This window comes from Mobula hypostoma, chromosome 6 (assembly GCF_963921235.1).
Source record: "Mobula hypostoma chromosome 6, sMobHyp1.1, whole genome shotgun sequence".
In the NCBI taxonomy this organism is placed as follows: domain Eukaryota; kingdom Metazoa; phylum Chordata; class Chondrichthyes; order Myliobatiformes; family Myliobatidae; genus Mobula; species Mobula hypostoma.
Genome location: NC_086102.1, coordinates 7382045 through 7405386, shown reverse-complemented (window position 1 = coordinate 7405386; position 23342 = coordinate 7382045). Strand labels below are relative to the sequence as shown.

The 23342-nt window shown below is 43.3% G+C and overlaps 1 protein-coding gene across 8 annotated transcripts in view; it reads left to right on the top strand.

Annotated features, from left to right (window-relative positions):
* The window catches only part of robo1 (roundabout, axon guidance receptor, homolog 1 (Drosophila)), a 708427-nt gene that overhangs the window by 100369 nt on the left and 584716 nt on the right, over positions 1 to 23342 (top strand). Inside the window, exon 1 of one of the 8 annotated variants that reach the window (XM_063050240.1) lies at positions 4384 to 4506. The exons of the other annotated variants lie outside the window; for them this stretch is intronic. The gene's annotated coding sequence lies outside the window, so the exon portion shown is untranslated. Of the gene's footprint in view, positions 1 to 4383; positions 4507 to 23342 lie in introns of those variants that run through there. 8 annotated transcript variants of the gene reach the window in all.

The window sequence follows — 23342 nt, the reverse complement described above, 5'->3', positions numbered from 1 at the left end:
AGTCCCCTCGTCCTTCCCTTTCTCCTCTGGTCCACTCTCCTCTCCTCCTTCCCGTTCTCCTCTGGTCCACTCTCCTCTCCTCCTTCCCTTTCTCCTCTCCTCCTTCCCTTTCTCCTCTCCTCCTTCCCTTTCTCCTCTCCTCCTTCCCTTTCTCCTCTAATCCTCTCTCCTCCTTCCCGTTCTCCTCTGATCCACTCTCCTCTCCTCCTTCCCTTTCTCTGGTCCACTCTCACCTCCTCCTTCCCTTTCTCCTCTGATCCTCTCTTCTCCCCTTTCTTCTCTGATCCTCTCTTCTCTTCTTCCCTTTCTCCTCTGATCCTCTCTTCTCTCCTCCTTCCCTTTCTCCTCTTCCCCTTCCCTTTCTCCTCCGATCCTCTCTCCTCTCCTCCTTCCCGTTCTCCTCTGATCCTCTCTCCTCTCCTCCTTCCCTTTCTCCTGATCCTCTCTCCCCTCCTCCTTCCCTTTCTCCTCTGGTCCACTCTCATCTCCCCCTTCCCTTTCTCTTCTGATCCTCTCTCCCCTTCTCCTTCTCTTTCTCCTCTGATCAACCCTCCTCTCCTATCAAATTCCTTTCTCACCACTCCTTGACCTTTCCCATACACCTGGTTTCACCTAACACCTTCCAGTTAGCCTCCTTTTTATTCTGGCATCCTCCCCCTTCCTTCTCAGTCCTGAAGAAGGGTCTTGGCCCTAAACATCGACTGACTAGCTGAGTTCCTCCAGCATTTTGTGTTTATGTTGCTTTGAGAGGAGTTAAAGGATGTGCTGATATTGAATTAGAGAGGTGTGAGTGAGCCAGTATTGGGTGTGAATGCCAGCTTGCAACTATTCTGTCGACAAATTGTGTAGGTCACTTGGCACTAAAATTGACTTTTTTTTTGTAAAGTTCTTGCTTTTTGCTCTAATTGTGTATTTTCTTGTAAAAGTTCTGTTTATGTTATTCTTGTGAATGCTGATCATCTGATGCTATGTATCTGTGAGGCTGCTGCAAGTAAGTTTTCATGACAATTTTCATTGTATACATGTACTTGAAATTGACTTATTATCTGAGTATTATTGTCATATGTAGCAAGATACAAGTACGAGATGTTACACCTTGGTAGGACCGACCACAGTGAACAGCAGGGCAATGAGGAATGCAGGTAGAACAAAGGCATCTGAGAATACAGGTCCATAATTTGTTGAAAGTAGCACTACAGATAGATAGAGTCGTAAAGAAAGCTTTTGGCACGTTGGCCTTCATAACTCAAAGTATTGAGTACAGGAGATGGAATGTTATGTTGAAGTTGTATAAGACATTGTTGAGGCCTAATTTGGAGCATTGTGTGCAGTTTTGGTCACCTATCTATAGAAAAGATGTAAACAAGCTTGAAAGAGTACAGATAAAATTTACAAATATGTTGCCAGGTCTGGAGGACCTGCGTTATAAGGAAACATTGAATAGATTAAGACTTTATTTCTTGTAATGTAAAAGATTGAGTGGCGATTCGATAGAGGTACACGAAATTATGACAGGTATAGATAGGGTAAATGCAAGTAGGCTTTTTCCACTGAGGTTAGGTGGGACTACAACCAGGGGCCATGGCTTAAGGGAGAAAGTTGAAAAATTTAAGGGGAACCTGAGGGGAAACATGAGGGGTCGTGAGAGTGTGGAACGAGCTGCCAGCACAAGGTATGCAGGGCTATGGTCCCAATGTAGGTTGATGGGAATTAGCAGTTTAAATGGTTTTGGCATGGACTAGATGGGACAAAAGGCCTGTTTCTGTGCTGTACTTTACTATGACTCCATAAAGTGAAAAGCTTGTCTTGAACACAGGAGATTCTGCAGATGCTGGAAATCCAGAGGAACACACAAAATGCAGGAGTAACACAGCAGTGGAGGCAGCATCTATGGCGAGGTATAGAGAATTCTTCAGGTCACACTGTCTCGATGAGGGGTCTTGGCCCGAAACATTGACTCTTTACTCCTCTCCTTCTGCGTGTTAAAGCTTGCCTTGCATACTGTTCATACAGATCAAATCATTATACTGTGCATTGTGGTAGAACCAGGTAAAACAATAACAATGCAGAAAACAACAGGAATTCTGCATATGCTGGAAATTCAAGCAACACACATCAAAGTTGCTGGTGAACGCAGCAGGCCAGGCAGCATCTGTAGGAAGAGGTACAGTTGACGTTTCAGGCCGAGACCCTTCGTCAGGACAGTCCTGCCTGCTGCGTTCACCACAATGCAGAAATCAACTTTGACTTTGATCTTACAATGGTCCATCTGTAGTGCTGTCCTGATCTTCTGTTAATCTGAGTGGAGACAGTTGTGATGATGTTCCCAATTCTCCTTCTGAAAGTTGAAGAAAAAGCAAAGCTTGATCCTTAATCATGAGTGGTGTGGTGGAGATATGTCTCTACAAAAGGAAGTGTAAGGCTAGCCTGCAGGTCACCTTTGGGCAAGGAGTAGCACCTGCTTAGCCGCCCCCACCCCCCCACCAAATCAGGTTCACGTGAAGTCATGGGAGCAGGTGCTGGATGGTCATTTTAGTAACTGGTGCATATCGCAAGTCCTGGTTATGTGACCACTGACGTCAGGCAGGCAACCTCAGAAGAGTATTGATAATGGCCGGGATCACCCATCTTGTCAAGACGCTGCCCTGAAGAAGGCAACGGCAAATCACTTCTGTGGTAAAATTTTCCAAGAAGAATCATGGTCATAGTATGATAATCACCAATGCATACGGCATGGCAGAGAATGATGATGATGAATCCTACAGACCCCTGTAATAATTATAGATCCCTTTACATACACTGGTGATCCCATCCTGATCTGTTTGGCTTAACTGAGATCAAACACTAAATACCAGATGCTTTGGTTTTTAAATAGTGACCTGCATTTACTGTATATGGGCATTGCTCCACTCACTAAAAGTGAACAGATTTCTGGAAGCTCGTAAGGCACCCGATATATACATCCCGAATAGGGAGAAGACAAGATAACACAACCGTGGCTAACAAGAGAAGTCAAAGTCAACATAAAAGCCAAAGAAGGGGCATGTAATAGAGTAAAAATTAGTGGGAAGTTAGAGGCTTTGGAAGCTTTTAAATCCAACAGAAGGCAACTAAAAAAATCTTTAAGAAGGTAAAGATGGAATATGAAAGTAAGCCAGCCAATAATATTAAAGAGGATACGAAAAGTTTCTTCAGATACATAGTGTAAAAGGGAGGTGAGAGTGGATATTGGACCGCTGGAAAACGATGCTGGAGAGGTAGTAATGTGGGACAAGGAAATGGCAGATGAACTGAATAAGTATTTTGCATTAGTCTTCACTGTGGAAGATACTACCAGTATGGTGAAAGTTCCAGATTTTAAGGGTCATAAAGTGTGTAAAGTTGCTATTTCTAGAGAGGAAGTTCTTGGGAAACTGAAAGATCTGAAGATAGATAAGTCACCTGGACCAGATGGTATACACCCCAGGGTTCTGAGAGAGGTGTCTGAAGGGATTGTGGAGTCATTAGTAAAGATCTTTCAAGAATCACTAGATTCTGGAATGGTTCTGGAAGGTGCGGCTCATCAGCTGTGGTTGGCAGCTGATGTAGGCAGAAATGTAAGGTGCTCCTTCCCTCCGCTAGTCAGCAGGTCATCATTGGGTAGGCGTAGCGCCTGCTTAGTCCCCCAGTCAGCTTCACGTGAAGCCATGGGTGCGGGTGGTGGATGGCCGTATGAGCCGCTGGTGCATATCACAAGTCCTGGTTATGTGACCATTGACACCAGGCAGACGATCTCTGAAGAGCATTGATAATGGCTGGTGCCACAGATCTTGTAAAGGCACTGTCCAGAGGAAGGCAATGGCAAACCACTTCTGTAGAAAGATTTGCCGAGAACAATCATGGTCATGGAGAGACCATGATGGTCCGCATCGTACGACACAGCACATAACGATGATGATGATTTTTCGATGAGTTGACAATGCCAGAAACAGTCTCAATGGCTGTCAATCAAGTGACGTTCTAAATGTGGTGTAAAATATGTTCTGGAGGCACAAATCTTGTTTGCAGTTTTCCTTTAAGCCTAACTGTTTCAATTGGAGACCTACTGAACAAGATCCAGTGTCTCCATGCTGTTTGGCTTTCACTCGGGCTAGGTGATTGACTCTTGTTCTAATTATAGGTAATTACATGCTGCAAATGCCAGTATCATCAGGCTGTAAGTGAAATGTGGAATAAATCACAGCCAGCCCCCAGCGCCCTGCTGAAGGGCGACAGAGTAGCATTTAAAAACTGAAACAGAAAATTTGCAGTGCTGCGCGGGAGGCTGATAAATATCTGAGATATTTATCAGGAGCGCTGTGAATGCAGGGCCCTTAGCATTGTCAGTATTCCCTCTCATCCGTCCAACAATCTCTTTGACCCCCTACCATCAGGCAGCATTAGGACGAGAACTGCTAGGATTGGAAACAGCTTCTTCCCCCAGGCTGTGAGACGACTGAACCCCTGCCACCACCCAGGTCTCATCACGTATGAAACACCAGTAGCATTATACTGTTTACTTTTTAACTTGTGTCGTAAATGCACCTTATTATTTGTTAATTTATTTGTGATATTACCTTGTGTGCTGTGTGTGTGTTATATGTACTGAGTTGGGCAGCTTGGCTTGGAAGATGGTTGTTTCATTTGGTGGTATACATGCATAGAGTTGAATGACAATAACCTTGAACTTTAAACTTTTAAACTCTCATCGCTTGTAACTTGTACGGCACCGCAGACTTGGGCTATTTTTTTAGTGACTGACTGCGGTCTGTCAGACTATTAACTCCAAAATTGTTGTTTTCGTTCCTTTGCGTGCCTTGTGGCAAATCAGGGAGCATTTTTGCAGTTTCCATAGCATTTGACTGTTTTTTATGAGGTCACGTTGTTAGAAACATAGAAAACCTACAGCACAATACAGGCCCTTCGGCCCACAAAGCTGTGCCGAACATGCCCTTACCTTAGAACTACCTAGGCTTACCCATAGCCCTCTATTTTTTCTAAGCTCCATGTACCTACCCATGAGTCTCTTAAAAGATCCTATTATATCCGCCTCCACCACCACCTCTGGCAGCCCATTCCACGCACTCACCGCTCTCTGTGTAAAAAAAACTTACCCCTGACATCTCCTCTGTACCTACTTCCAAGCACCTTAAAAACTATGCCGACAGCTCAACATTCAACCCACCATGACTATTTCCCTCCTCCCAGATGGAGGCCATTTGGCCCACAGAATCTGTGCTGGTTCATTGAACAATCCCATCAAACTCATTTCCCATTAATTTTCCTTGTAATCTATTCTCCCTATCATCCCGCCCAGATTTGACCACTTACCTGAACACTAGCGGCCAACTGACTGACTGGCCCACACGTTTTGGAGTTGTTGGAAGAAATTAGCACACCCAGAGGGGAAATGCATGTAGACACAGGGAAAACATGCAAACTCCATGTAGAATATAGTGGGCAAGTCTAAAACCAGAGGGCACAGGATGTCTGTCCTGAGCCAGAAGCTGGTGAATCTGTGGAATTCATTGCCACAGACATCTATGGAGGCCAGGTCACTGGGTGCATTTAAAGTGAAGGTTGATAGGTTCTTGATTAGTCAGGGCATCAAAGGTTACGGGAAGAAAGCAGGAGAATGGGGTTGAGGGCGATAATATATCGGCCATGATGAAATGGTGAAGCAGACTCAATGGGCTAAATGGCCTAATTCTGCTCCTAAGTCTTAAGGCCTTGTGGGATTTATGGCCTGTATCTGAGGTGTCGGACTGGACTGGATTGCGCTGCCAGGATTGGTGGTAAAGGCAGATAAAATAGGGCATTTAAGAGACTCTTAGATAAGTGTTTGGATGAAAGAAAAATGGAGAGCCATGTGGGAAAGAAGGGTTGGATTGATCTTACACTAGTTTGAAAGGTTGGCACAATATCATGGGCCAACAGGCCTGTACTGTGCTGTACTGTTCTATGTTCTCTGGACTCTTTTCAGCCAAATAATACCTCTGCTATAATAGGGTAACCGGAACTGTATTGCATTACTTACGGTGTGGTCTTACCAGTGTTTTGTACAGCTACAACATCGCACCCCATAAAAACGATGCATTGAGCAGAGGTCAAACAAATAGAGCATGAGGCCGGTAGACCTGCTAACTCAATGCACCAGAGGTGTGGGTTCAGCCCTGAGCTCTGGTGCTCTCTGTGTGGAGTTTGCACCTTCATCCTGTGACTGTGTGGGTTTTCCTCAGGCGGTCTGGTTTCTTCCCACATTCCTGAGACATGAAGGTTAAACGGATAGCTGCCTGCTGTAAGTAGTCCTTGGTGTGCCTGTGAGGGGTCATATCTTGGTCAATGTGATGGTAATGTGAAGAGAATAAAAAGGGATTAATGTGGTCACAAGACATTCTTCAGATGCTGTAAATCTTTGGTAACACACACAAAATGCTGGAGGGACTCAGCATCTATGGAGAGGAATAAACGGTCGATGCTTCCAACAGATTATTCAACAGGACTGATGAAGGATTGTGGCCCAAAATGGCAACAGTTTATTTCCCTCCATACATGCCGCCTGATCTCGTGAGTTCCTCCAGTATTTTGTGTATGTTGCTCCAGGTTGGTAGATTGGAGAGTGCCTCCAGCAGCTTGTGTGGATTAATGTTGGACTTGCGTAAATGATTGGTTGATGCTAGACATGGACTCTGTGGGCCAAAGGGCCTGTTTTCTGTGTTGAATCTCACTCATTGCACCTCTGTGTGAGCCGTGAAGTTGGACACTGGATTATCTGGGTGACCTGTTGAGTGGAGGGGTATTGTTTAGGAGCTTCACTAGACAGTGGAGTTTAAAGCTAAGGGACAGCCATAAAACAGAAGACTTTCTTGGAGTGAAGGATGATGAGAGGTGACTTGACAGAGGGAACAAGATGATAAGAAGCATAGATCAAATGGATAGCTGGAGTCTTTTTTCCAGGGAAGAAATGGCAAATCCAAGTGGCATACCAAATGAGCCCCCAAAAATGAAATTAAAAATTGGGGTGGCACGGTAGTCTGATGGTAAGCACAATGCTTTACAGTACAGGCAACCCGGTTTCAATGCCCACCGTGGCCTGTAAGGAATTTCTACGTTCTCCCTGTGACCAGCTGGACTTCCTTTGAGTGCTCTGGTTTCTTTTCACAGTTCAAAGACATTAGTAAGTTGGTAGGTGAACTGGTCATTGTAGATTGTCCTGTGAGATTAGGCTATGATTAAATCGGGGGATTGCTGGGCCAGAAGGGTCTATTCCATGCTGTATCTCAATAAATATAAGGTTTATGGAGGAAAGTATAGAGGGATGCCAGAGGTATGTTCTTTACGCAACGAGTGGTGGGTATGTGGAACACCCTGCCAGATTGGTGGCAGAAACAAATACATTATGGGCAATGATGAAAGTCTTAGGTACAGCACGTGATGAAAGAAAATAGAGGACTACGTAGGAGTTGAAGGGTTAGATTAAGTTTGGAGTAGGTTGAAAGGTCAACACAACATCATGCTCCGAAGGGCCTGTACTGTGCTGTAATGTTATATGTCCTATCAGATTTTGTAATTGATTTGGAGATGCAGGAACCTGAAACTGTGGTGACCTCTACAGAAGGAGCAGTGATTGGGTTGATTGAGGAGCAGGATGATGTCTGAAGGGAAGAAGAGGTTATTGACAAAATTCCTCGATAATAACAGCAGGATGAATTCAGTGGTTCCAACGTGAGAAATGCAGCTCCATCAATGTGGTAATGAGCTTGTGATCTGTGTTTTCCCCAAACACTGATCCACGAACCCCCTCTGAGACCAGTACATATGACCTGATTTATATTCATCGACACACCATGCCTGAAATCTTTCTTTGCTCCAGCTGTGACCCTGTGAAGCTGCTGGAGTCAATGGAGGCAACACAGATTTATAAATTCCATGAATTTTTATTGTTGAGAGCTCTTCCTTACACTGGCAAGTGACCCTGCATAACCACGGAGCTATGAAGCGGCCAATTCAAGTGCGTAGAGCCATTGGCCTCTCAGGTTAAGTCACAGATCTGAACAAAGAGATTATCAAATGACAAGGGTGAGACAAGGCTGCGAATACCAGGACCCTTTTGGTCTCATTGTTTCCCTGAGGTTCATCTGCTGTTTAAAAGTGCCCAACGCATCCCCGGCATCAGCTCACCAGAACTAACTCTAAGCCTTTGGAATGTGGGAGGAAACTGGAACACTCAGAGGAAACCCGCGAGGCCACGGGGAGGACTTACAACATCCTTACGGACGACAGTGGAATTGAACCCTGATAGCCCAGTCACACACAAACTATTTACAGAAAGTGACAGGATTGAATTCGGGTCATTGGCACTGTAAAGTGGTATGCTAACCACTATGCTACCGTGTGTGGGGTTTTAAGTAAAGGCTTTGAACAAGACTGGAATTAACAAGTGGATAGGGATGGTGAAGTTGTTGGAACTGCAGCCTCTCTGCACCAGAGGCACAGGCTCAGTCCCGACCTGTGGTGCACTTGGATAAGTGTTCCAACATCTCCCCTGTGAATGAGTGGGTTTTCCCAGATGCTCTACCATCTCAAATCTGGTGGGTATGTTGGTAACGGCAGATTACCTCTTGGTGCCAGATTAATGGTTAGTGAATCAAAGAGGTGCTGACGGGCGTTGTGGAGAGCAATAGGTTGCCGGACTGCAGGGGAAATAAGGAAAGAGAAAAATGGGACTGATCCATTCCTGATGGGCTGAATGGCCTCCTCCTCTCTCACATTAAGTATGTAATTTGTTCTAAGATGAGGATGTAGATGATGTAACATCAGATGGTGCTGAGGAGGCATACAGAGGGGAGAGATGAGTTGGCTGGTTGAGTGGTGTCGCAGTAACAGCCATGCACTGAACATCAGTAAGATCAAGGAATTAGTTGTGGACTTCAAGAAAGGGAAGTCAAGGAGACACACCGGTCCTCACCAGGGGATCAGCAGTGCCAAAGAGTGAGTAGTTTCAAGTTCCTGTGTGTCAACATCTCTGAAGATCTATCCTGGGCCCAGCATATTGATGCAATTACTAAGGAGGCCCACTGGCATCTGTATTTCATTCGGGGTTTAAGAAGATTTGGTATGTCACCATCACCATCAAGTACAGAGGGGTTATTATACAGGATCGGAAAAACTGCAGAGGGTTGCAAACTCAGCCAGCTTCATTATGGGCACTAACCTCTTCACAATGGAAAATATTTTCAAAAGACAATGCCTCAAAAAGGCAGAATCCATCATTAATAATCCCCACCACTCAGGACATGTCATCTTCACATTACTACCATCAGAGAGGAGGGACAGGAGCCTGAAGGCACACACTCAATGTTTTAGGAATAGCTTCTTCCCTCCACCATTCAATTTCTGAATGGACAATGAATCCATCAGCACTACCTCACTATATTTGCTCTTTTTCTTAAGCTACTTTTTAAAAAATATATGTTTCATATTGTGATGTATAGTAATTTTAATGTTATGCACTGTATTGCTGCCTCAAATTTCACAACATAGGTCAGTGATAATAAACCTGATTCTGAAGCTTAGCACTCATTTCTTCTAAATATCCAGAATATTTTCCTTAACCTTTGAAAGTCATTGTGCTAGAGAGTGTGGAGACATAGTTCCGTGGAGAAGGAGGTATTCACTGACGGATGACTGCATGTTCAGCTGCTGCTTAACTCCCTAATCAGCTGGATTTACGTACGGTAATTGTTAGCTTTCTTGAGCCAGCCCCTCTCATTATACCACATTAATAACAGTTTAAATCTTGCAAAGAAAGTCCCACATATCAGCTGGGAGGTTTACAACAGATGATTAAAAAAACCGGTGTTGAGCTTTCAGTGGATCCAGTTCAAAGGCAGGTTTGTGTGGACTCCCATTTGCTGTACTGTTGCTACACATGTTCTGGTAAGGAGATCTGAGTGGATAGCAAGAGACTTTTTTCCAGGGTAGAAATGGCTACTACAAGAGGAAAATTAATACAATTGGAGTATTGTGTTTAGTTCAGTCTGCCTCATTATGCGCAGACTTTAGAGAGGGTGCAGAGGAGATTTACCAGGATGCTGCCTGCACTAGAGAGTATTTCTTATGAGGATAGGTTGAGTGAGCTAGGGCTATTCTCTTTGGAATAGAGGATGATAAGAGGTGACTTATAGATGTGCACAAGATGATAACAGGCACAGAAAGAATGAGCAGCCAGGTTTTTTCCCAGGGTGGAAATGGCTAATAATAGGGGTCATAATTTTAAGATGATTGGAGGAAAGTATTGGGGGGATGTCAGAGGTATTTTTTTACATAGAGTGATGGGTGTGTGGAATACCTTGCCACAGTGTGGTCTTAATTAGGGACATTTAAGAGACTATTAGATAGGTACTTGAATGATAGAAAACTGGTAGCCAATGTAGGAAGGAAGGGTTAAATTGATCTTCAAGTAGGCTAAAAGTTTGCCACAATATCACGAACTGGGGGCCTGTACTGTTCTGTGTTCTATAGAACATGATTGCATAGTCAGAGGACCTTTAGTTTATTTTACCTGTGACAACTCCACGGGACAGGAGCATAACTAATCCCACTCCCTGCATCACACTGCAAACCTTACCTTCCCAATTTCCTTTCAGTCGGAAATCTGTTTCCACTGGTGAGATCAAAAAATACCCTCTCCCCAGATTTTTTTTTCCAAGAGTCTGCAAATTTCTTTCTGAGATTCAAGGCAGCTATCAGTGACCCAGACTTCCTCTCGGGGGAAGAACAGACCATTCATTCATCATTCCCAGGGCAAGTGGAGGTTACACCACCCACCCAGAGGGCAAGGGAATCGGCTCCCGTGTGGAAATTCACAGGGGCAACAGTATTAAATGTCTGAGAATCTAGTTGTCTCTAAGCTTACATAGACTAATCTATTCAATAAACTCATCTGTCTAATTCTGTTAACTTGTTAGCTATCTGAGGATTCTAATCAGCAATTAATCTTAACAATTTATAGTAATCACAGACACTAATCTTAGCTGTCAAATTATACGCAGTTAAAGATAAATTGCTATGATATAACTGAACTGCCTTCGTAACCCCTATTATTCATTCCAATAGCCAGCCCTCATTGCCAAACAATTTACATACTTAATGGTAAGTTTAAAACCTGCTACCCATAATCTTAGGGTTAATTAAGCATTGTTAGTTGACTTTCTTAGCATTAATGTACAATCTCTTACTTTGGAATTTGTTTTTCATTCTACTTATTAATATTTAATACCAGCAAAGGTACTTCATATCAAAAATGCAAATATAAATATTCCATTAGTGATTTGTCAAAAGCAATAATTGTATTTTGCATTATGCAAGATGCTTAACAGGGTAATATATCCCAAGGCACTTCATAAACCAGTACAGTACAGGAACAGGCCCTTTGGCCCACAATGTTAATCTGAACCAATTAAATTAGTCATCAAATGGCCAACTAAACTAATCCCTTTAGCCTACACAGTATCTATATCCTTGGAATTTCCTCACATTCATGTGTCTATCTAAACGCCTCTTAAAATTCTCTAATGTATCTGATTCTACTACCACCCCAGCAGCATATTCCAGGCACCCACTACTCTCTGTGTAAAAAAAAAACACAACAACTTGCTTCTCACATCCTCTTTGAAATTACCCCCTCTCACCTTAAATGCATGTCCTCTGGAATTAAACTTTTCAATCCTGGGAAAATAATACTGTCTGTCTACTCTATCTAGGCCTTTGATAATCGTATAACTGTCTATCAGATCTGTCAGCCACCAGCGCTCCAGAGAAAACAGTCCAAGTTTATCCAGCCTCTCGTTGTAGCACATGCCCTTTAATCCAGGCAGTTTCCTGGAAAACCCCTTCTGCACCCTCTCCAAAGCCTTGACACCCTTCCTATAGTGGGGTGATCAGAACTGTATGCAATACTCCAGATGTGGTTGAACTGTAACTGCATAGATCATAGACACAGGAGAACCGTTTCTCTGTTCTCCGTCTGCCACAAAGGGTAGGGTGGGATTTTCCAGTGGCCTCCCATTATAATTCTACTTCCTATTCCCACACTGGAGGCTGTGGTAGAACAAAGGACCCTATGGAAAATCCTGGCAATTCTGGATAATGTTTTATGCCCTCTGCATGCCATCTTGGCTGAACAGAGGAGCACTTTCAGTAGATAGATAGATAGATAGATATACTTTATTAATCCCCAGGGAAATTTGGTTTCGTTACAGCCGCACCAACCAAGAATAGAGCGTAAATATAGCAATACAAAAAACCCCAACAATCAAACACCAAAATACAAGCTATGCCAGATGGAAAATAAGTCCAGGACCAGTCTATTGGCTCAGGGTGTCTGACCCTCCACGGGAGGAGCTGCACGTTCGATGGCCACAGGCAGGAACGACCTCCCGTGCCGCCAAGTGTTGTATCTCGGTGGAATGTGGCTGAAGTCCAACAGTAAAAAGTTCAGTATCCAGTCTACAAACACGTTCCTCGATCGTAATATACCCCGGATTGCACCATCCGTTGTTAGCCAGAACAGTAAGCACCGAACTCCTTTACGCTTACCGCTCTCAGTGCACTTCCGGTCAGCCGGAACGGTATTACCCACCGAACTCCTCTTCTCCAAAAGTCTCCGTTGTCTCGACCCGGTCCTCTTTCCTCGGCTTTGTGATCCCCCTCTGTATGTTTTCCTCTGGATTTCAGCAGGGGTGTCCACCGCTCTGTTCGCTAAGCCGGCCGGTCTTTGCTGGTCCGCTGAATACACAATGTGACCTTGCTTCTGTCCCATTAAGACAACTGCACTGCTCCAAAGAACGCTATATGAGGTCATTCTTAGCCTTGGATATTAGGCTCTATATTGAATCAACCTGTAGCTGGGGAAGTGATGACCACCTCCTGTTAGACTTTTTTAAAATTCTTTCTTACTTCTCTTGTAATATTTGTATATCTGTGTACTTTTAATGCTACTGTGACACTGTAATTTCCTTTGGGAACAATAAAGTATCTATTTATCGTTATTTGTCACATGTACAGTGCCTCGTAAAAGTTTTCAGCCCCCAACCCTTTGTTCGCACAAATGAGTATTACAACCAGGGATTTTGATCAATTTAACTGAGAATTTTATTTGTGAATCACATGCTTCATTTTTTCCCCACAGTCAAGCCCAAAAAACAGGGAGAATTGAAAGGCATGAAAAATGAAAAGTTCAAAACCTGAAATGTCAGCAGTTCAAAAGTGTTCATTCCCCTTTGCTCAGTACTTAATTGAACCACCTCGTCCAGTTATTACAGCCAGTAGTCTTTTTGGATTAGTCTATATTAGCTTTGCATGACGTGATGGAGCAAGATTTGTCCATTCCTCTTTGCAAAGTTGCTCAAGCTGGGCCAGGTCAGTTGGGGAGAGGTGGTGGACAGCAATCTTGAGGTCTTGCCAGAGATGTTCAGTTGGGTTAAGGTCAGGACTCTGACTGGGCCACTCACGGACATCAATTTTCTTCATTTGAAACCACTGCATGATTACTCTTGCCGTGTGCTTTAGGTTAATGTCCTGCTGAAAGACAAATTTCTTCCCCAGTTTAAACTTTCTGGCAGAGGCTAGCAGGTTTTTATCCAGGACCTGAACTGAATTGAATTTATTTCTTACATCTCTCTGCATTTAGCAACATTCAACTTCCCATCAATCCTGACCAGATTTTCAATCCCTGCTGCTGAAAAAGCATCCCTATATCATGATGCTACTTCCACCATACTTTGATTGGGGTGATTACCTGGCTGATACACAGTATTGGATTTACGCCACACATACCACTTAGTATTGAGGCCAAGTTCATCTGACCATAGGATCTTCCTCCGCATCTTTATAGTATCTTCCAAGGGCCACTTTGCAAAGTCTTTACAGGCATGAATATGACAGGGCTTCGTCTTGCCACTCTTCTATAAATACCTTTTTTGTGCAAGAACTTAGAGATTGTGGAGCCATGAATGTCATCTCCAGTTGCAGCCACTGACTTCTGCAGCTCAGTTGGCATCACAGTAGCTTCTCTTACAAGTGCCATTCTTTTCCGGTGACTAAGTTTAGAGGGGCGGCCTGACCTAGGCAGTCTGGCTGTGGTTGCGTATTTTTCCCACTTTTTCACAATGAATTGCACTGAGCTCTGAGGTATGTTCTGTGGCTTTTTGAGATGGTCTTGTACCCTTCCCAGATTTGTGTTTCCCTATTATCATTTCCTTGGCTTGCCTTGAATACTTTTGTCTTCATTTTGATTTGGTCTGTTGAAAAGCTACCATACTGTTGGACCTTACAGAGAGAGGGGATATTTATTCAGGTGATCCTCCAATTTTCTGCATCAACAAACAGGATGAGTTAGTAAGGTAATATACAGTATTGCACCTGAGGAAAGTTAGCGTAGTAATTACAAAGAGGATGATAATTACAGAGATGCTGCCTGGCCTGCTGCGTTCACCAGCAACTTTGATGTGTGTTACTTTTTCAGCCTGACAATTTTGGTTTTTCATATTTAGTAGATTATTGGCAGGTTTTGGAATTTTTCTTTTGATATGACATAATGCACACTGTTTTGTAGATGAGCTCAAAATCCTACTTCAATATATTTTAAATTTAGAAAGTGAGACACTAAAATGTGGGCATTGAATAAATTTTTGAAGGCATCAGAACACCAAAGCATACAGTGAAATGCATCATTTACATAAAGTCTAATCAGCGAGGATGTGATGGGGCAGCCTGCAAAAGTATCACCACATTTCTGACACCAGTATAGCATGCCCGCAACTTACCCTAATTTGCATATATTTGGAATGTGGGAGGAAACTGGAGCACCTGGAGGAAACACAAGAGATCATTGGGAGATTGTTCAGACTCCTTATAGACAGTGACTGGAATTGAACCCTAATCAGTGACTGCTATAAAGTGACTGCACTAACCACTACACTACATTGTCACCCATAATCTATTAAGTTGTTAAATTTCCCAAACTACTTCAAAATGAATGTATAAGATGATTCTTCAAATTGTTTGATATCAAGATTCAAGGTTGTTTAATGTCATTTCCAGTACACAAGTGTGAAGGAGAACAAAGTAATCTTTACTCCGGATCCAATGCAGAACACCAAAAAGAACACGATAAGATAAAGAACATGTAACACCTGTGTAGCGCTCGTCTTATCTCGTGTGACTGGTCGCCGCACTCTTTATGAGAAATCTAATTCATAGCAGCACATTAGTGGCTTTGGAAGCTCTAGGTATTGAAAGGCAGTGGTGAATAGAAAGTACATATTTCTAAAGGTAAGTTTGTTTATTTAAAAATAGCAATATATATAAATATTACATGAGTAAGAACAATTCAGAATTCCAACATTCTGTCTTAGGTTCCAAATCTCAGATATCAAATGAAAATCATATTCCTTTTTAGTAGGAGTCAATGATATTTATCAGAATAACCTTTATTACTCCTATTTCTCTAACTAATCAGATCTAGTGTTAATCCCTATTTACAGACTAACCTTTGCCTTTCTATTTATCCCTAGTTAGTTAGGAAAGTAATTGAATTTCTATTGTTAAGTATTATGGTTAACCTCAGTTTCAGTTTCAGGTCAGTATGTCTACAAATCAAATTCAATCCCAAAAATATAAATATAGATAAATAAGATAAATAATAAACACACACACACACACACACACACACACACACACACACACACTCACTCTTTCTCTCTCCCTCTCTCCCTCTCTCCCTCTCTCCCTCTCTCCCTCTCTCCCTCTCTCCCTCTCTCCCTCTCCCCCTCTCCCTCCCCCCCCCTTTCAGGGCAAGCCTCCAACATCGCAACTTTTAAGCAAAGTAAATCTCATCAAGTAACTTTGCAAAAATAATCAGTTTTTCCAATAAATCAAATTCAGATCCTTTGATTGAGAAATAAACTTGTACATCTAACTGTATTAAATCCTCTACATCTTGAAACATTTTGTTCCAACACTGGTTTTTCGATTTTGAGTGGCTCACCATGTTGTTTCTTGGTTGGTTGGATGAAATAGTGGGTCATTCACGGAAAGTCAATTGACGATACTTACACAAAAAAAAGCTGAACAATTCCTTTGGTATGATTTAACAGAACTAATTTCCGATTACATGGTAGAGATCTTGGACATTAGTCTCTACGCTCGTTCTTCCCTTAGCTTCAATGAATCTTTTATCGATATTCTCTCCTCTGGGGGTTTCACCCTGAGGACTTCCAGTAAGTAGGGTAGACATACTCACTAGTAATTCCACTTTTAACCGTTTTTATCTTTAGTTAGTTTCTTTAGTTTGCTGCATTTAGTCATAGTCATACTTTATTGGTTTCTGTTACTTGTCCAGCCATGTCAGCCATGCCTCGTTCTCGCATCACTTTTTTTCTCCCCCAAGTTCTCTTTTTTAAAAAAAATTCAGTAAACCTCATTTTCATCCCTCCACAGGTGGATCTTTCTAACATTACATCTTTGGGTTTAATTAACCTGAGTTACAAACACAATAATGAAAAAGCATAATAAATGTAAGTACATAAGGTAACTTACATACATTGATTGATTGATAATGTGATACTAGGCCCAGGAATGTATGTACAAAGTCCAGCTCGCTTCAGCCTCCTTAGAAAGCAGATGTATTGGTGAGCTTTCTAGATTGTGTAGGATGTGTTCGGAGACCATGAGAGGTTGTGTGTGACGTGCACTCCCTGGTGTCTGAAACTGCTTGCACTTTCCTCTACTCTGATGTAAAGAGGGGTGTGAGTGCTTCTCCTAAAGTCGATAACCATCTCCTTTGTCTTGTTGATATTGAGGAAGAGGTTATTTGCCCGGCAACGGACCTCAAGCTCCTCCACCTCCTCTCTGCAAGCCACCTCATTGTTGTTGGCGATAAGCCCCACCACTGTTTGGGTGTTTGGCTGTGTTGTCATGTGTGAGCAGAGTGTGCAGCAATCGTTTTTTCTACCTGGATTTAATGTTATGTATCTAGTTTGAAAACATTAGTTTCAAGGTCCTGATCCTGTCTGATTGTGGTCGGTAAGTTTCCAGAGGAGGTCGTGTCCGCACTTGATCTGGACTGTATATGACTCCAGTCAACAGCAAAGTGGTTGTCTCTAAGAAGATCATGACATGGGCATACGATCAAAACCAACATTGGTGTGCGGAGGGAGAGTCGTACGGTGGGAGAGACAGTACTGTGGGAGGGATGGTACTGAGGGAGTGTTATACTGTGAGAAGGGTGGGATGGAGGGAGTGTCGTACTGTGGGAGGGGTGGGACGGAGGGAGTTTCATACTGTGGGAGGGGTGGGACGGAGGGAGTTTCATACTGTGGGAGGTGGGACGGAGGGGGTGTCATACTGTGGGAGGGGTGGGACGGAGGGAGTGTCATACTGTGGGAGGGGTGGGACGGAGGGAGTTTCATACTGTGGGAGGGGTGGGACGGAGGGGGTGTCATACTGTGGGAGGGGTGGGACGGAGGGAGTTTCATACTGTGGGAGGGGTGGGACGGAGGGAGTGTCATACTGTGGGAGGGGTGGGACGGAGGGAGTGTCATACTGTGAGAGGGGTGGGACGGAGGGGGTTTCATACTGTGGGAGGGGGTGGGACGGAGGGAGTGTCATACTGTGGGAGGGGTGAGACGGAGGGAGTGTCATACTGTGAGAGGGGTGGGATGAGGGGGTTTCATACTGTGGGAGGGGGTGGGACGGAGGGAGTGTCATACTGTGGGAGGGGTGGGATGAGGGGGTTTCATACTGTGGGAGGGGGTGGGATGGAGGGAGTGTCATACTGTGGGAGGGGTGAGACAGAGGGAGTGTCATACTGTGAGAGGGGTGGGATGAGGGGGTTTCATACTGTGGGAGGGGGTGGGACGGAGGGAGTGTCATACTGTGGGAGGGGTGGGACAGAGGGAGTGTCATACTGTGAGAGGGGTGGGACGGAGGGAGTGTCATACTGTGGGAGGGGTGAGACGGAGGGAGTTTCATACTGTGGGAGGGGTGGGACGGAGGGAGTGTCATACTGTGAGAGGGGTGGGATGAGGGGGTTTCATACTGTGGGAGGGGGTGGGACAGAGGGAGTGTCACCCTTTGGGATGGGACAGTATTGAGGGAGGGTCACACTATGTGTGGGGTACTAAGGGAGTGTCACACTCAGGCAGGGTAGCACTGGAGGACAGTCAAACTATGGGGGGACATTTCTGAGGGAGTTGCAATCTGTGGGAGGGGCACAGCAGAGAGAGTGCCACACTGTCAGGCACATGCTTCTTTGATTGGACAGGAAAGTGGCACCTTGACTTCTCTCTCAGTTGAACGTTAAATATATCTTTTAAGATCTCCTGGATAGGTACATGAAGCTTAGAAAAATAGAGGGCTATGGGTAACCCCAGGTAATTTCTAAAGTAAATAAATGTTCGGCACAGCATTGTGGGCCGAAGGGCCTGTATTGTGCTGCAGGTTTTCTATGTTTCTATACCACTGTCACTGTTTGGAAGAGCTGAGTACTTCTCCTTGGAGACACAAGCGATTGCAGATCCTGGAACCTGGAGCAACAGATAAAATTATGGAAATCTCAGTGGGTCAGAAGACACCTCAGTCAAAGTTGTGCATCCAGACCCCTCCATCTAGATTTCATCAGCGAGATTTCAACCTTAAAATGACATCTGCCCATTTCCCTCCACAGATACTGCCAGACCTGTTGGGTTTCTCTAGCAGTTTATTTGTTGTCGCAGTCTTCCTCTTGTCCTGCTGGAAATTCTACATCTGCTTACTAGAGCATTGAGTAATCCATCCACATTTGAGGGAGATTTCTCTGCACAGATTACTCCTTTCCTTTATTGCCAGTATTAATTATTATCTGTAATAGTTCCATACAATTACAGTGTGGAATGTAGGTTGGAAAATGATTGGAATAGATATAAAGCTGTTTGGGGTTGGAGTGAGTGTGTGTGTGGTGATTTGGAGAGAAATGGTGTGTGTGGGTGGACGCATTGAGTTTAAACTGATGTAATAAATTTCCTCTATTTCAATGGGGAATGCAGGATGGAAAATGAATAGTATGGATATAAAGTAGTTTGGGGATTGAGTGTGTGTATACTCACATAATGTCTCAGACAAACACCGCTCCTTATTCCCATAAATGCTGCTCAGCTTGCTGAATCCAGCTGTTTCTGTGTACAATATGTACTTTGTGTGTGTGTAGATAGATACTTTGAATTTAACTTGAAGTAATATAATTCTTGTATTAAGATATAGAAAGTAGGTTAGAAAATGAATTATATGGATGTAAACACACGAGATTCTGCGGATGTTGGAAATCCAGAGCAGCACACACAAAATGCTGGAGAAACTCAGCAGGTCAGGCAGCACCTATAGAGAAGACTAGACAGTTAACTTTTTGGGCTGGGGTCCTGAAATGTCGACTGCTTATTCATTTCCATTGATGCTGCCTGACTTGCTGAGTTCCTCCTGCATTTTGTCCGTGATTATATGGATAGAAAAGTTGCTTGTGTGTGTATACACATGTGTTGTGTGTATGCATAAGGTGCTCAGCCCAAAACATCGGCTCATTTGTCCCACAGAGCTGCCTAACCTACTGATTCCAGCATTTTGTGTGTACAATATGTGCTTGTGTATGAGGATGAACACTTTGAGTTTGGATTGAAGTAGTATGTTTCCTTTATTACAGCATGAAATGTTGGTTAGAAAATAAATTGTATTAACATAAAGTTCTTTGGGGATGGAGTGTATGGGTGTGTGTGTGTGAGATGTGTGTGCACAATATGTGTTGTGCGTGTGTGTGTGTGTGTGTATGATGTGTCTTGGTCTGTGTGGGTAGTTGGGAGAGAAATGGTGTGTGTGGGTGGATGCTTTGAGTTTAACGTGATGAGATGCCAGGGTAATGAAGATATTGGAATTCCTATTTCATTGTTACCTGAATGTAGATAGTTAATTGGATTCCTCATCACAGTTCCTCAACTGCCAAGCTGTAAAGTCTTTTAATTCATCAAGTTGATGTCAGCTCGCTACATTCAGCCAACGCATTGGTGCCACACTGGGAACGTGTCAGGCTGCTGTGATAAACAGCTCGCCTCCCTATGAAACAAAACTCTGTCCCATTGCAACACCTTTCCTCTGCTTTCGCTCTCTCACTTACTCATCTTCACAACCAGATCAGAAGATGGGGTATCTCTCAGGAAAGCTTCATGATATTTGTGGAAAAGGGGGAGTTTTAGATACTGGACAACGTTTCATACTCGATGAGGGAAGGTGCACGTGTCAGAGGTGGCAAGGAGAGAATGGATAGTGGGTGTTGAGTATTGGAGGAGGAAAATGGGAGGGATGTCAGCCAGAATGGATGTAACAGGTCTGAGGGATGGGGAAGGAAGTGAATGGGTGGATTTGAAGTATCTCGTGGGTGGTTGGTGGAACAGCAGTTTACAGAGTAGATGGAATTGAGTGATACAGGAAGTGGCTGCAGGAGAGAAATTCTGGTTTTACTTTGTCAGACAATTTATATAGTATCCAGGAATTTGTTCAAGCTGTCATTTGAAGTATTTGCAGGACTTTTAGATGTACCATATGTAAATACGCATAAGACTAATTGCACGTTTGCTAATGTCAATACATGAATATTTGCAAAATAAGACTGATGTTTCTTCATTCTATCTCACCACACATAACAACATGTAGACATCCATTCCATCAGAAAAAGCTCTCTCTTCATTGACCATTCAGGAATCTGATGGCTGAGGGGATGAAGCTATCCCTAAAACGTTGACTGTGAGACTTCAGGCTCCTGTACCTCCTCCCTAATGGTAGCAATGAGAAGAGGGCATATCCTGGGTGGGGAGGGCTTTTTTGATGAATGCCACCTTCTTGATGCACTGTTTCTTGAAAATGTCTTTGATGGTGTGTAGGGTTGTACTTGGGATGGAGCAAGTCTACAACCCTCTTGTGATAATGTGAATTGTAGCCCCCATACAATGCAACCAGATAGAATGCTCTCCACTGTACGTGTGTCGAAATTTTGCGAGAATCTTACCAAGCCTCCTCAAACTCCTAATGAAGTAGAGCAGTCAGAATATCCATCACTTGGCACAGGTAGTTACTCATGCCAAGCATCTTGTGATACTTTGCAATCCGGGGTAGATAGTTAAGATGGCTATGTAACTATATAAATTTACTTGCCCTTATTGGCCAAGGAGTGAGAAGCAAATGCTTGAACTGGATAAGAGCACTGCATCCAATCTGGTGACCACACTGCATGAAGAATGTCACAGCACTGGAGATTCTGGGGTGGAGGTGTACCAAGCTATTGCTGGAGTGGGGAAGTATGGTTGGGAGGAGAGATTGTCAGGACTGAGGTTCATCCGTCAGACTGACCGACTGACCAACCGTCCTTCTGGCCAAAGTGAACAATTAACTTCAACTTTCAAATTCAAGTTTAATCATCATTCAACCATACAGATGAATACAGCCAAATGGAACAATGTTCCTCTGGGGCCAAGGTACAAAACACAGAACCAACAGCACACAGCACAGAGCACATATAGTATTGATAGCAGAAAAGCGTAGTCACAAAAATATCAAAGTTCAAAGTGAAAGTTATTATCAGAGTACATACACGTCACCACATACAACCCTGGGATTTTTTTCCTGCGGGCATACTCAGCAAATTTATAGAATAGTATCTGTAAACAGGATCAATGGATGATCAAGTAGACCATAGAAGACAACAAGCTGTGCCAATGCAAATATAAATAAATAGCAAAAAATAACAAGAGCATGAAATGACAAGATATAAAGAGTCTGTAAATTGATATCATTGGTTGTGGGAACACCAAATATAGAATGTGTTTTGCCCAAATCCCTGAGTGGCATGGCATGTAGATTGATGGTAGATGGAATATTGCCCTGGTCCTCTTGAGTGATAAGATGGACTTACTCTATCTTCATAAATTCTATTATATTTCTTTTTTTTCTTATAAATGTCTGAAGAAAATGAATCTCAAGGTAGTATATGGTAATAAACAATACAGCATCATTATCATCACGTGTTGTGTTGTATGACGTAATCATGGTCTATCTGTGACCATGACTGTTCTTGGCAAATTTTTTCTATGGAAGTGGTTTACTACTGCCTTCTTCTGGGCAGTGTCTTTGCAAGACGGGTAACCCCAGCCATTACCGATACCTTTCAGAGATTGTCTGCCTGGCCTCAGTGGTCATATAACTTCTGATATATACCAACTGCTCATTTAACCAGATGCTATATGACAATATAGGCATATTGATAATAAATTTACTTTTGAACAGTAAAATTCTGATAATCTATGATCCAAGTTTTGGCAAATCCCAATGTTTCTGCATCTAGTTCACAAGGTAATATTTTCAGTGTTACCTTCTGACTTACCAGAACAACTATTCCCTTGTTCCTTTCTGCACAGCACGTGCACGCCTAAGACTATAAGATGAACAGACTTCTTTTACAATAAAGACAAACTCCGGACTTCACAATCTACCTCATCTTGCACCTTATTGTCTGCCTGCACTTTAACTGTAACGTCATATTCTGCATTCTGTTATTGTTTTTCCATTGTAGTGTCTCAATGCACTCACGAGAGTGGGGCAACATGGGAATGTAGTGTTTAGCACAACACTGTACCATACAGCTGATCAAGTTCAATTCCCACCACTGACTGTAAGGAGTATATTCTCTCTGTGACTGCATGAGATTCATCCCACAGTCCAAAGGCAAACCGGTTGGTAAGTTAATTGGTCATTGTAAATCATCCCGTGATTAAATCGGAGGTTGCTAGGTGACGTAGTTTGAAGGGCCAGAGCAGCTTATTCCATGCTGTATCTCAATAAATAAATATTCTGCAGATACTGTAAATCTTGAGCAACACACACAAAATGCTGGAGGGACTTGGCAGGTCAGGCAGCATCTCTGGATTTCCCTTCAGAGATGATGCTGCCTTGCTGAGTTTCTCCTCCATGCGCTGATGTGCTGAAATGGTCCTGATCCTGATCAATGAACATCAACTGCCTCTCCATCGATGCTACCTGTCCTGCTGAGTTCCTCCGTATTTGTATGTGTACCTCAGTGCAACGACGCGTTGAAATGATCTGCATCTTGGCACGCAAAGCCAAGTTTTTCACTGTACCTTGGTACGTGTGGCAGTAATAAACCAGTTTACCACCCAGGTTCATTTATGACTGGCAGAAGGTAAATACACTGTAAGGTCTCCTGTGCTGTAGATTGTTCTGATTCC